Below are 14,321 nucleotides of genomic sequence, written 5' to 3'. Positions count from 1 at the left end.
GAAAGCTGGGCGCCGAAGAATTGATGCTTTTGAACTGTGGTGTTGGAGAAGACTCTTGAGAGTCCCTTGGACAGCAAGGAGATCCAATCAGTCCATCCCAAAGGAAATCAGTCCTGAATATTCATTGGAAGGACTGATGCTGAAGCTGAAACTGCAATACTTTGCCCACCTGATGTGAAGAACTGACTCATTGGAAAAGATCTTGATGTTGGGAAAGATTGAAGGTGGGAGGAGAAGGGGACGACAGAGGATTAGATGGTTGGATGGCATCACCGATTCAATGGACGTGAGTTTGAGTAGACTTAGGGAGTTGGTGATGGACAGGGAGGCCTGGCATGCTGCAGTCCATGGGGTTGCAAAGAGTCCGACACGACTAAGCGACTGAACTATACTGAACTGGCCACTGCTGAGTTTTCCAAATTTGCTGGCATACTGAGTGCAGCACTTTTATAGCATCATCTTTTAGGATTTGAAATGGTTCAACTGGAATTCCCTCACCCCCACTAGCTTTATTTTTTTAGTGGTAGTCAGGATGGCCAAGTGGTCTAAGGTGCTGCATTCAGGTTGCAGTCTCCCGTGGAGGTGTGGGTTTGAATCCCACTTCTGACAAAGCTGGAAGGTGTTATACAAGTCATTAAAGTTTTAAATATTTCTGCAGGACTACATTATGACTTTCCTGTTTGACCTCATACTCAGCTACTCTTTGGCAGCCCTTATTGATTCAGTCCCACCCCTACTCTGGCCACCTCCCACTTCCACCACTTATCTCTCCCCACCCAGGTCTTCTGATACAAGTCCCCTGATTTTCTATTGGGAAACAACCTCTCACCCACTCTCTGTCCTGGCACATCACATAAGCTGACTCTAGTCTCCTACCATGTGAGGGGGAAATGGGCTTGTGACCCTGGTCTGACCAATCAGCGAATTCCATTCACCTAGCTACACAGTGATTGGTTCTGAAATGAGCACACGGTTCCAGTTGGTCCAATGGGAGTCTGGTGAGGAGGAACTCTTGGAGAAGAGAAACTGGGTGTGGGTATCAGGTGGCTGAGCTGGTAGAGGAAAGTCTGAGGCTGGTGGTGGCTGTCATTGCTATGCCATCCAGAGCCTGCTTGGGAAGGGCTGGAAAAATTTCTGACAGAAAGCCAGAACTCTGGTGACAGCAATATTATCGGAACACCTGAATCTAATTGTACCTAAAACCACCTGTCCCTGGTCTTTTCAGTTTCATGAGCCAATATCCTTTTCCACTTAAGTCAGTTTAATGTGAATTTCTGTTACCTGTAACCCAAAGACTAATATGGCCTTGATCTGTGCTGGCTAACACGGTAGTCATGAGCTGAGTATTGAGCATTTGAAATGTGGCTGCACTGAATTGAGCAGACCATACATGCAATATGCAAACTAGATTTCAAAGAAAATTTGAAAATAAACATGTTAGCTACAATTGACCCTTAAACAATAAGGGTTCGAACTGTGTGGGTCCACTTACCCTTGGTTTTTTTCCTTTTTAAATTCTGTGGGTTTTTTCCAACAGTAAAAACTATAGTACTACACAGTCTGCAGTTGGCTGAATCTATTCATGAATGCAGAGCTACAGATAGGGAGAAACTGTGGATACCTAGGAACCTCAAGTGCCAGAGGGCAGACTGTAAGTTATACACAGATTTTTGATCGTGCAGAGGGTCAGCGCTCCTAACCTCCATGTCGTTCAAGGGTCAACCCTATTTTATTATTAATTTTTACTGTTGATATGTTAAAGTGATAATTCTTTGGTTATATTATGTTAAACAGATTATTAAAATGAATGTCATCTATTTCTATTTACTTTTTCAAAGTTGCTACTGGAAAATTTTAATTGTGTGTGACTTGTGTTGTGTTTCTACTGGCCAGTGCCAGCCTTCATCACTCAGCTGTAAAATATCAGGAAGCGAGAGATCAGAGCCTTCTCAAATAATGATACAGCCCCACTGGAAAAGAACTCCAAAGATGCCCAGGAGAAGAAGGCTTGCTGGAGAAGGTGGGCACAAAAGGATAGGGCTGCTTTGTATGGGTGGAGGGGAAGGGATGGGGACACAGCGAGAGCAAAGGCCTGAGCATGACACTAACAGGACAGGGTCTGAGGAGACACGAGGGTGAAATAGGGGAGCTGGAGGGTTAAGATGGGCCATGGATTTCTTCACAGAAGCTGAGGACCTTAGGGAGGGTCCAGTTCACCGGGACAAATGTTCCATGTTCCCTTCAGCCACCACACATTTTCTGTGTGTGTCATGAGGCCCAGGGCAGGTGCTACCACTTCCCCAGGTATCCAGAGTCGGATTCCACAACTGCCCCCACCCCGCCCCTGGCCCCTGCCCTGAGATGCCAGAATCCAGCAGGCTATGTTACATTCCCGAGCCCATCAAAGGGGGGTTTCCAAGGACGGAGAGAGAGGCCCTAATTCTGGGGAAGGACAGGAGCCAGCATCTGTGGGTCTTTCCTACCAGCTCAGAGCCACTCAAGAGTTTTACCGTTTCCTTTGGAAATTCTCTCATCCTCAAATAGCTCCCAGTTTCCCTCTGATCTTTTGATATGCCTAATGCTTTGTGTTTTCTCTTGGCCTGTTTCCCGCAGTCCCTTTCTGATGCTGCTAGGTATGTCATGGAAAACGTACCCATGACCTTGTACCTCAATAGAGGACATGCCAGCAGGGGCCTGGACAGGTGGACTCACTGAGTCCCAGTAAGGCATCACTGAGTAGTGAAAAATCAGGGTGTTTGGCCCCCCAGCCAGAGATGTTCTGGGGGAGCCCCATCCTCCACAATTCACTGCTTTTGCACTGCAAAAGAAAAAAAGCCATGAAAATTACTTTTCATTCTTAAAAAAAAAAAATCATTACTGACATCTTAGTTCTCCAAAGGTTTCCACAGATCTATAGAGCAAGTGTCTTGGTTGATCAAGTGCCCTGCAAAAATGAGACAGTGTCTGATGCAATGCTTTTCTAGGTCAGGCAGTCTCAAAAAGTCTCAGCACTGCTGAAGGGCCTCAGTGCTTTTATATCCCTCAGCTGTCCACTGGACATCCCAGCTGGCCTCCAGCCTGAGTAGCCTCCCCTGTCTGAACCAGAGTCCCCAGCATGTGTGTGTGTGTGTGTGTGTGTGTGTGTGTGTGAGGGAGATAGATTCTCAGGCCACATGTACCCCACACTTCACGTGAGCAGGGCCTGCCTGGACCCTTCACTCACCCCTGATCTCCAGCACCTGGCATCTTGTAGGTAGGCACTCAGGAATAGTCATTAATTGAGCAAATGAATAAATCCTACCTTCAGAGTTTGTCCCCCCAGATATTTACAGCATCCCAACTAAGGACCTCAGTCCTCATGCTCTCATCCTCAAGATTATATTTCAGAGAAAGCAAGTTTCTCCTAGTTAACGTCAGGCTACGGAACAAAGGAACCTTCCTCTCTCCACCTACTCACCACCTGGTGGAGTGCCCACTCTGCCCCCGCCCTGGGAACCCCAAGTAGGTGTGGGAACAGGAGTGCATTTTCATGAGGTTCCTGCTATGTCTCTGGGGCATCAAGGAGCCACATTTTTAGGAGAGCCTCAAGTCAGACTGAATATACAGGTTTCCATCCTCTTGATTGTTACTGAGTATTAGCTCATCATGCTCTCGCCATACAACAGGCCAGTAAATGGGGAGATGAGCCACTGGGGCAAGGAATAGCACTTTATTCAGAAAGCCAGCAGTCTGAGACGGTGGACTAGCATCCCAAAGAACTGTTTTCTTCCAGTTATTAATAGAATCCAGGATTCTATTATACTTAAAGGGGAGAGGGTAAAGTCCTGGTTCCAGCCAGACTCCAGAGGGACTGTCTTAATTTCTTCCCTGCAGTCATTCACAAGTGAGCTTGGTCAGGATGTTTCCTGCTAGCTAAACAAAGGTATTTTAGCTTAACGCTTATTACCTGGGAGGCAGGGTTCCCAGAAATGGGCCATTATGTATAACTGAAGCTTATAAGCAACATCCCTTCAGTGATTAACTTTTTTTTTTTTTGGCCAAGGGGCAGCATGTGGGATCCTAGTTCCGTGACCTTGGATCGAAGCCTCGCCCCCTGCAGTAGAAGCACAGAGTTTTAACCACTGGACTGCTGGGGAAGCCCCTAGTGACTAACTTAGAATACAGAGGTTCTTCCCTATTACATGAGGACTACTAGGGGAAACTAAGGCAAGGGATTCAGAAACATTTCACAAACAGGAGCAACTGGAGAAGATGAAGTCACGGGATTAGAGGGAGGGTTAGGGATGGGCTTCCACCTAGGGTTGGGGTTTTGTTAGGGGAAATTAAATAGTCTTGTTTAGGCTTCAGAGACAAAGCAGAGCAGGCCTTTGACCTTGCTTCTAACCTGCCTGGACACTGCCCTGACTGTGAGTGACTGTGAGTGACTGCCTTCTGTGATTGCAAGACTTGCAGCACCATATATAAGATGGGGGAGGAATCTTGAGATTGTTGAGCCCCTGGAGGGGCCCTGGCCAACCAAGCCCCAGGCTTAACAACATCCCAAGTTTTGCAAGACAAAACAAACATCATTAACTTGAACCAGGCTTCCAATTTGCTCACAGATTGATGATGATATCAGTTTGCATCCCTGGGAATATAAGCAGGAACCCCAAAATGCAATCTTTGAAGTCTCATCTACAGAGTGTACATGCTGCTTGGGATCTTTTCCCAATTGGGATTCCAGTTTTGCTGTGACATGGGACTTTCTGGCTCTGTTTAAATCTGGATGTTGGTCAAAACCCAATTTGGTGATGTATTCTCTGTTCTTTCTATTTCTCTTTTCTTTTAATGTTAGTATATTGAAAGTGAGCTAGATAATTCTCTAATAAATATCTGTATCATTTATTTGTATATAACAAGTGGCTTATTTTGTGAACAAATCGTTTGAACCTGAGATGAAAGTGAAAACTTCCAGCAAAACAGGTTTTTATTTCCCAGTCAAGATCCTCTCCAAGATACCTATTCATATAAACCTTAGAAGGTGGGAGTGATGAACCTCAAGGTTCTTCACCAAAATTTCATGAGATCCCAGGGCTGTGGATCTTCCCAGGTGGCTCAGATGGTAAAGAATCCACCTGCCAATGGAGGAAATGTGAGCTCTATTCCTGGGTTGGGAAGATCCCTTTGAGTAGGAAATGGCAGCCCATTCCAGTATTCTTGCCTGAGAAATCCCATGGAGAGAGGAGCCTGGTAGGCTACGGTCCATGGGATCATAAAGGGTTGAATACAACTGAGCAACTGAGCATGCACACACACCAGGGCTGTGAGGGGGAGAACAGGAGCCTTAGATTTCTGCTGCCTTAGAATCTGGGCCGGGAGGGGAAGGGCATGGAGATAGGGGGCCCAGCTGCGGCTGGGGCAGGTGGCATCTGCTGGCACGATCACTGGCCTAGAAGACAGCAGCTGGAACTGGAGTGGGCAGAGAGGGCAGAACCTCTGTGGACAGCACGGCCAAGAGGGGGATTGGGGCCCCTCTGAGGGGTAGGCTCTGACGGAAGGAATGAGGGAGAGTTGAGTGGGGACAGGGCATGTCCCAGTATCTGTGTCTATGTGTGTGTAGAACTGTTTGTCTCTGGGAGTGGTAATGTGTGTGTGTGTGAATTTGTATTTATACACACTGCAGGTGTGTGATTGTGTGAGAGTGTGTATCTTGGTTTAGAGATGGATGTGTCTATGGGGGTAAGGGGATCCCACTGGGCCCGTGTGTGTGTATGTATGGGGACATTTTTGTGTGACTGAGTTAGTCATGTGTCTGTGTTGTGTTGTGTGTGTGTGTGTGTTGTGTGTGTATGCCTGGGACAAGGGATGCGGCAAAAAAGTTCTATAAACTTGGGATGGAGCCATTCCGAGCTTACACAATAGTAGACTTGTGAACAGGAGAGTCAAGTTCAAATCCCAGCTTTGCCACATTTCAGCTGTGTGTCTCACTAATCTCTCCTTCTTTCCAAGCCTCAGTTTCCTCATCTATAGAATGGGCATTGTTACCCTCACCGCCTCCCAGGGCTGAGGGGAGGCAGACCACTTTGGGAGGATGCCCAAAAAACCTGGTTGGTAACTCAGTTCCCTCTAGGGAGAGGAAATGAGAAAAGAGTTCCCATTCGCTGTGCTCTTGGAATTTCTTACCATGAGCATGTATAATTTTTGTGGTAGAGGTGTTAGGAAACCTTTACCACCTTTCTGAGTCCAGCTGGGGAGATGCTTACAGATGACCATGGTGGATATGGCTAGGTATGAGACTGTTTGCCAGGGTCACATCCTCAGGCCAGGCAAGCTCTCTGTGGCCTCCTTCTCCCCAGGAACCAGCTAGGGATGTCACTGCCTAACTTGGAGAAGACAGGAATGCTGCTTCCAGGAAGCTTCCCGGCTTGCATTCTTGGCCAAGAAGAATCAGGCTCAGCCGGTGCCCAGAGAAACAGGACAAAAATCACCTGCAGAAACAGACTTAAGTGTTCCCAAGCTTAAGCAACTTGCCTTTCACCATGGAAAGTCAAGTTATTAAATGCAAACTTGCCTTTCACAGTGCCTGTTTTGCTTTCCTTTCCTTTCATTGTGTTAGATTCCCCTCAGCCTGGCAAGGAATCTCAAAAAGCTATTTTAGATCAGAGGTTATCTCTGGGGAAGGAAAGAGAAATATTTCGCTTTTCCTTTGTACCTTTCAAAATCAAGTTCAAATTTTTGAACAGTATATTTTCTTCCTCTTTGTGCTCCATCCTCCTCCCCCGCTGGTATTAGAAAATCTCTAGCCAAAGAGTCTGCCCATTGGGGGCTTTTCTTATTTGATCCTCAGTGTGTGAAAAAAGAAACAAAACCTGCAGTCATTATATAATTTTAAAAAGTACTAAAATGCTTCCTTCCAAAACTTAATCTTTTTTGCATTATATATTAAAAAAATTTTTTTTAATAGGCATTACATTGGCAAGGAGTCAGACATGACTTTGCAACTGAACAACAACAACATTGACATAATTTGACTTTCAAAAAGTACAAAAGAATAAATAGTGAAACACTTTTCTTTCATTCCCTTACCCCAGCTTCCTGCCCTAGAAGCCACCCCTGTTACTAGTTCCTCATGCAGCTCTCCAGGACATCTCTGCACGTATAAGCAGATACTTACCGGTCTTTCCCCTCCTTCTCCTCCTAATGTTGTAGTCTCCTACAGACTCTGCTCTGTTCCTCCCCAAATATGCAGAGTAGGAAGTGAGCGGCAGGTGAACAAACACAGCTTCATCTTCTGCTTCCCAACATTTGCCATCACTGGCATTACCACCTAAACCATCTCTTCCCCTCCTCCCCTGCCCCCACCCCCATCCATGGAAAAATTATCTTCCACAAAACAGGTCCCTGGTGCCAAAAACATTGGGGACTGCTGGCCTATATAGAATCTGGTCATTTTCATACATATAGTACTGTTGCAGGAAGGGGGTCTCCCTGCTTGCAACAAATGGTGACTCTGCTGGGACTCTTCTTCATTGTGACTGACATCCTGACCACTCAGGTACTCAGGGACCAGCTTGCCTACTGATGGGCCAGACCCATTGGTCGCAACTGGGACCCTTTTGTCCCTGGTCCCCTCCTGATGCAAACAACTGGCTAGAGTGCCCCGACTGGGTAAGGAGCAAGAGACTTTATTGACCTCTCTCCCCTTCCCTCTTTCTTTCCTCTTCCTAATGCTTTCTATCCTACCTCTTTTTTTCTAGTCCCCGGGTTCTGGATGCAGGAATCTGGTTGAAGGGCCTCAGCCTGAGCTGAGGATTGAATAAATCATCACCTCCTCTTGGCAGAGAACTTGAATTCTGGTTCTGGTCTGGTTTCTGGTTTAAATTCTGGTTCCAGTCCGGTCTGATCTGGTTTCTGGTAGTGCTGAGTTCCAGTCCTCCCTTCTCTGGAGGCCCAGGGTAAAGTCCAATATTGCCTGGTTATCTGCAGGTGGCAGGAGACGTCTGTAAGTCCACCCCTTTTGCCTGCCTCTGCCTCCTCCTACCCCCTTTTCTTTCAACCTGGCTTCCTTTCCTCTCCGAAATTTTTGAAGACCTGAGATATTTTCATTTACTCTGTTAGTACTTGGATCTGAAGTTCTGTGTCTCTATAGGATGTTTTCTGAGAGACTGTAATCTTGTATTTAAGGGAGTGTCTGATTAGGACTGCCAGGTCTATGTGTGTGTCTTATACTCTGTGTTCTGTGTTGTGATTTATGATGGCCATTTTGCTCTGTGTGGCCACCATTTAGTTTAGACCTGCTGCCGTTTTGTTAGAACTTGATTTTCTTTCCCTGTGCCTTGAGACCGGGGCTCTCAGGAACACTTATCTAGACTATCTCTAACTCCTGAGACTGAAGAAAAACAGGAAGAAGCCTTTAAAATTTTTATTTATTCCAATTTTATTTATAAACTAGTACATTTTATATTGTAATATCTAATTCATGCCTAAGTTTAGAAAATGAAGCTAGATCTCGCATTATATCTGTCTGAATATGTGTGTGTCTCGGTATGTCTTTGTCTCTGGATATTTTTGAGATTAATTTGTAAATGAGCTCTATTTAATTGGCTTAAAGAAAAGCAAATGCTTACAAATCAAACAATTCTAAATTAAGCTAAATGAATTCAGGTTCATGTGAACTGGGACATATTCAGTATGAAATTAATACCTGGTAACATAGACATGTCTTTAGAACTGTCTAGAGAACATGTAATTTCCTCAGTTCTGTCTCACCACAACAAAGATTTGAAACAGTGGATCAGTGTTACAGCTCGGTTACAGCTCAGAGTTTTATTCAGTAAACAAAGGATAGTACACCCTCAAGGCATGAGGGCAGGCTAACCTCAAAGGAGAGGCCCCAACCCCATCTTGGCTCCTTCTTTTTATATATTTTGTCCCCTCCCCCCTGAGCCTGCTCTATGTAAATTAGGCCTAACCAGGAAGGGGGCATGTTTGTTTCACCTTAGGTTCTCACTCTGGACCATGGATTTTCCTTCGTTCCCTTTTCCCGGGCTTTTCCCCTTTGTCTTTTAGCCACTACCATTTTGGATTCCTTTTTCCTGTTCTAACTACCTAACAGAACCATCAACAAGTATAATACTTCTATTGTACCTAGGTTTACTAGAGGTCAAATAAGACTGTATCCTGTTACAAATCTGTCAACCAGAAATGTACCTCATTGTGGAAAATACTTTAAGGAAAAAAATGGACATGAGTTTGAGTAAGCTCCGGGAGTTGGTGATGGACAGGGAAGCCTGGTGTATGCAGTCCACGGGGTCACAAAGAGTCAGACATGACTGAGCTACTGAACTGAACTGAATTGAAGATGTGTTTTCAGTAAAAGGTATGAAAAAAAATACTGAAAAAAGTTATGCATGATCTGAATTTTCTAAAATTGGATTACAATTAGTTGGATAAATGGATTTTGTTAGGAATGACACAGCCAAAGGAAAACTGGTTAGAACCAACTAGGTCCAAGATGGCGGAGTTTACCTTCACTAGACCTTGAACCTCAGTATATATGCACTTTGATATATCAGCAAGCTAAGTGCTACACCCACCAGCATTGGCTAAATCTGACTGAATGCTCTAAACCTTTTGACTGATTATTTTTGACAAAACTTCTTAAATCAAATTCTCTTGAAGTTCTTTGGACTTCTAGCTAACTTTGGGATGCTTCAGAGGGCCCCTGAAACACCCCAAAGAGAGATATTAAACTAATTGTTTGGTTGGATAAATTACATGGGAAATATTATCAAATGAATAATAAATCCTCTCTGGTTATATTGTATGGTAAATATTAGTAATTTAGATATCCTAGAAATTATATGGCATTCCTAACATTCTGATATGTCCTGGTATTCTAATAGGAAACCTGATGACGTCACAAAGGTTAACAAAAGGACTGCATAGACCAGTGAATATGCTTATAACTTTTATGGTTTCTATCTAAAAAAATTACAGGTTTTATTCTGTGTTTTCCAGGAGTAGGGAAAACCTTCCCCTCAAACTAATTATGATAGTAATTTGGTAACATGCTATGTTATAAACAAATTGAAACAATTATATTTTCTCTCTATATGACTCCTCCAGAGATTGGAAACTCTTAGGTTTCCATTAACTTTATCAGATAAGTGAGGAAGGTTATCTCACTAACAGGTACAGAAATCACAAGGAATTTTTGAGACCTTGAAAAAGGAAGAATTCACCTAGATTTGCTAGGCAAAATCTGTGCTAAGCCTTTGGCATAACTTTCCCAGCCCTGAAAGGTTTTATTTTAAAAGTTTAGTCTGAGATTCTATAAAAGTTTCAGCAAAGCAAAAGTCTATGATCAATTATGGTTCTATAAATCATCAGGCCAAATTTATTGAGAACAGACCTATTTTGCAAGCACACTAGCCTTAATTTGGTTATATTTGGTAAAAATGAGGGTAATTTTAGGGAGATTAAGATATTTCAGTAAATGTTAAATCCCAGTTTGTTAATGGAGGTTTGTATCTACTAAGACTCATTTCCTGGATAGTTCTTTGCTATTACGCATTATTAATGTAAAATTTAATTGAATTATTAAAGAATATCCTAAGTTTGTTTCTGAATCTCAGTAGTCTATCTTTGGATGAATGTCAGATGCCTCACGACCTGCAACCAGGACTGGAAAAAGACATAATTTAAGGGACTGTCTCCAACCTGGTTGGAAGGACATTTTTATCAGGTACTTTTAACTAGCTTATGCACAGTGAAATTGAAGGGAAATTGACTCTTAAATTAATTCCCACTTCCAAAATCCTCTACACTGGACTACTCTATAGAGATGACTGCTGACCTGAACTTACCTTAAAACAATGCTCAAACAGAGGAAATTGCGCTTATATTAGGATGAGAAGTGGAGAACGCAATGGCAACCCTCTCCAGTACTCTTGCCTGGAAAATCCCATGGACGGAAGAGCCTGGTAGGCTGCATGCAGTCCATGGGGTCGCGAAGAGTCAGACATGACTGAGCGACTTCACTTTCACTTTTCACTTTCATGCATTGGAGAAGGAAATGGCAACCCACTCCAGTGTTCTTGCCTGGAGAATCCCAGGGACGGGGGAGCCTGGTGGGCTGCCGTCTATGGGGTTGCACAGAGTCGGACACGACTGATGCAACTTAGCAGCAGCAGCAGGATGAGAAGACGACAACATCAGAAGTAGATGACTTGCCCAAGATGCTGGACCTGATTCATATGATCATTTATAATGTTGTCTTGACTTCTTGGACCTTTGCATATAAATCAAATGTTTTTTTATCATAGGCCTGATCCTATGCTAGTTTTAGAAATCAATCCAATTGTTGGGTTTGTGGCCAATTACTTGAGTCTAGTTCTGGATTACCTTGGTGAATTTCTCTACCCCAAGTCTCGATTTGGTTGGCCCTGAAAATTTTACTTTGAAAGAAAAATTATAGCCATATTCAGGTCACTATTGATATTACTAGATGAGATCCCCTCACCTGGCCAATTAATAATGCCTGCTCTGACCCTGGCCATAAATTTGAGTTTTCTTGCATTACTCAGGCTCAATCAGAGCAACAAGCAAAGTGTCAGCAAAGGAAAAAATCTCCCAGAATTATGGGATGGATTTGTATAGATAACACCAGGCTATGGTAATTTAGGTTTAAAGTCTCCTCTATGTTGGAAACAATTAAATCATACTAAGGATAATCAGTCTAATAACACTAGGAAACTGGGCTATGTGCCTTATAGACAATGCCAACATATAAATTCCCTGAAAGATAAGGATTCTTACAGAATAGACTAAGTCAGACCACCTGGAATATACTGGGCTACATTTAATGGAAGCTCTTAGTGTAAGTCTTACTTATGACTTTACTAATACTGCTGGCTATGTTATTTGTATTTCCCCTGTTTTGCAAAATTGCTGTTTCTTACACTGCCAAATGTGTGACTGAGCCTCTGATAAAATAATATATAGTTCCATATGAGACCACTGATGGTAACAGTGTAACTCTAGATTTGGGAAGAAGCAACAAGAGGGAATGTTTTCATGGATCAAGAGGTTAGTAAGACAGGTGGTCCAGAGAATTTTGGGTACTAATTTATGGCCTAGTCCAGTAACAGCCCATTGAGTGGCCTGTCAACAAAATCTTTGCCAGACCTGAGAATGAACGTTCTCAGCACCATGGGATGAAATGGTCATGAAATACACCCCCCAAAATCATGGTCAAGTTTATGACCAAGAAAGGGCCCTGCTGACTGGAAACTGACACTTGCCATCTACCTCTACAAAGATTAAATCATGGTCATGGCAGCTGCTGACCTTCAACACTGTTGAAAAGAGTTCTGGGTGGAAATCAGGAATGAGGCACTCTGTGCTCTGGGAAAAACTGGCAGAACAGGCCTTTAGATAGTTAGATCTTTTCAGGAGAAGACTTTATGAGTCCCAATTCTTGTATCTTCTCAAACCTAGAGAAACACTGTCATCATTAATGGTGACGTCTACTTTGGCTACTAAGGAGAATATTACAATTAAAAGTCAAAATAGAGTAGCTATGGTTCAGACATCCAAGGAAATAACTAGGTGACACTATGGATGTAATTTCAGACTAGTCTTTGTTTTGCTAAAAACTTGAGTTTTCTGATTTGTGTCAGGCTTGGATGCCACTAGACATTCTCAAAACAATGTCTGCTGGCAGCTAGTAACTGCAACCTTACTTCTTATAAAACTAGGCAACTGGCTACAAGTCTCCCCAAAGTGCCAGGTCTAGACTGGGTTTCAGGCCTGTTCTTCTGAAAAGAAATGAGATTTATTTTGTCTATTAAAATTCCAGTTGTCACTCTTCCAACTACTTCTAATTGAGTCTGCTACACCAAGATGGTAGACCAAGGGACTGAGATTTTAATCATACAAGACTCAGATCTAGAACTTGGAACTCAGAAATAATTCCAATTCAGTGTCTATTCTCGAAACTGAGGCAGTCCTATGCCTCATTTTGACAGGAAGATATCAGAGTCATAGTCACCCAGTTCCCTGAATTAAAACTGAGCGGGACTCCACAGGGCTCTGGAGGAGTACAGATCCTTTCTGTGTTTCCCATTTCTTATTTGTAGTATATAGACTTCATTCAGCCTCCTTAACCTTCCCTGAGTTTCAAAGGGCAGATCCAAACAGTTGCTGATCAGAGAAGGGAGGGGATACAGAAACAGAGGAGGAAGTGGTGGAACAGCCTTGGGACAAGATCCTGGTTTCTACTCAAAGAAATATGCATAACAATATCTTTGAGCTCTTCTACAGGACTGGGGCCCCCACCCAGGTGGAGGATGGTAACTTTAGGCTGAGCACAAGATTCCTGGAGCACCTCCCTGTTGCCTTACTACCAAACCAACCAGAAGAAAGTCACATATTGCAGCCATCACCCCAAATTTTACCTTCCTTTTCTGAGGACCAGTGGTGACCATCCTGTTAGGTCTCCTGTTTGGCCCCTGTCTGTTTCATCTCTTGACAGGGTCCAACAGTTTCAGGCTAAATTGCTGTTACTACAAGGATGGAAGCCTGTTTCAGATACAGAATACCTCAACTAAGATCGGGTAGAGAGAGAGAGACTTCTACTCTGCTAGGTAGGACTATGCCCATGCACAGCAGGAAGAAGTTACAGAAGAAAGAGACCTCTGCCCCAGTTCCCAAGAAGTATGTTGAATATGAATTGTCTCAGTGGGGAGTTGTTAGCGGAAGCACACTGACTGAAACCACCCACCTTTGCCATGCACTCTGGTAACCATCTGCATGAGTTGTTTTATGACAGGAAGTCCTGGTAAGAAACACGGAACTAATAAGCCACCACCAACTGGAAGAGTTTGGGAAAGGTCAAAAGGAGACGCTGTGTGTCCGACCACCTCCCAGAATCCTTCTTGCTGACATCCATATTGTCTGAGCAATGTGTGTGCCACCAGGAGTCAGAATGATTGGTCAGAGACAACCCGGAAACTAAGCCCATCACCATAAAACCCGAGACTGTGAGGCATGTGACAGAGCTGTTCTCCTGGGTTCCCTCACCCTACTGCTCTGCCTGGGCACTCCTTCCCAATAAAGTCTCTTGCTTTGTCAGCACGTGTGTCTCCTTGGACAATTCATTTCTGAGTGTTAGACAAGGGCCTGCTTTCTGGCCCTGGAAGAGGTCCTCCTACCTGCAACAGTACCATAGATAGCTAGTGAGAAGCTGCTGAATCACATGGGGAGCATGCGCTCTGTGGTGACCTAGAGAGGTGGGATGGGGGGTGGGTGGAAGGTTCCAGAGGGAGGGGATATGTGTA

At 43.9% G+C, this 14,321-nt stretch overlaps 1 long non-coding RNA gene and 1 other non-coding gene across 2 annotated transcripts; both read left to right on the top strand.

Annotated features, from left to right (window-relative positions):
* The first annotated feature begins 526 nt into the window (after positions 1-526).
* TRNAL-CAG (transfer RNA leucine (anticodon CAG)) lies at positions 527-609 on the top strand. The gene has a single exon. It is a non-coding gene; the product is annotated as a tRNA-Leu (tRNA).
* A 6,924-nt stretch (positions 610-7,533) lies between these two features.
* On the top strand, positions 7,534-14,116 carry LOC145514996 (uncharacterized). The gene is made up of 3 exons (XR_014060618.1): positions 7,534-7,647; positions 9,131-9,358; positions 10,617-14,116. It is a non-coding gene; the product is annotated as an uncharacterized LOC145514996 (long non-coding RNA).
* The last annotated feature ends 205 nt before the right edge of the window (positions 14,117-14,321 follow it).

The sequence above is a fragment of the Giraffa tippelskirchi genome, chromosome 7 (assembly GCF_054371585.1).
Source record: "Giraffa tippelskirchi isolate mGirTip1 chromosome 7, T2T-mGirTip1v1.2.pri, whole genome shotgun sequence".
Classification (NCBI taxonomy): domain Eukaryota; kingdom Metazoa; phylum Chordata; class Mammalia; order Artiodactyla; family Giraffidae; genus Giraffa; species Giraffa tippelskirchi.
The sequence above is the reverse complement of the archived record's forward strand: the minus strand, read 5'-3'. Positions and strand labels throughout refer to the sequence as shown.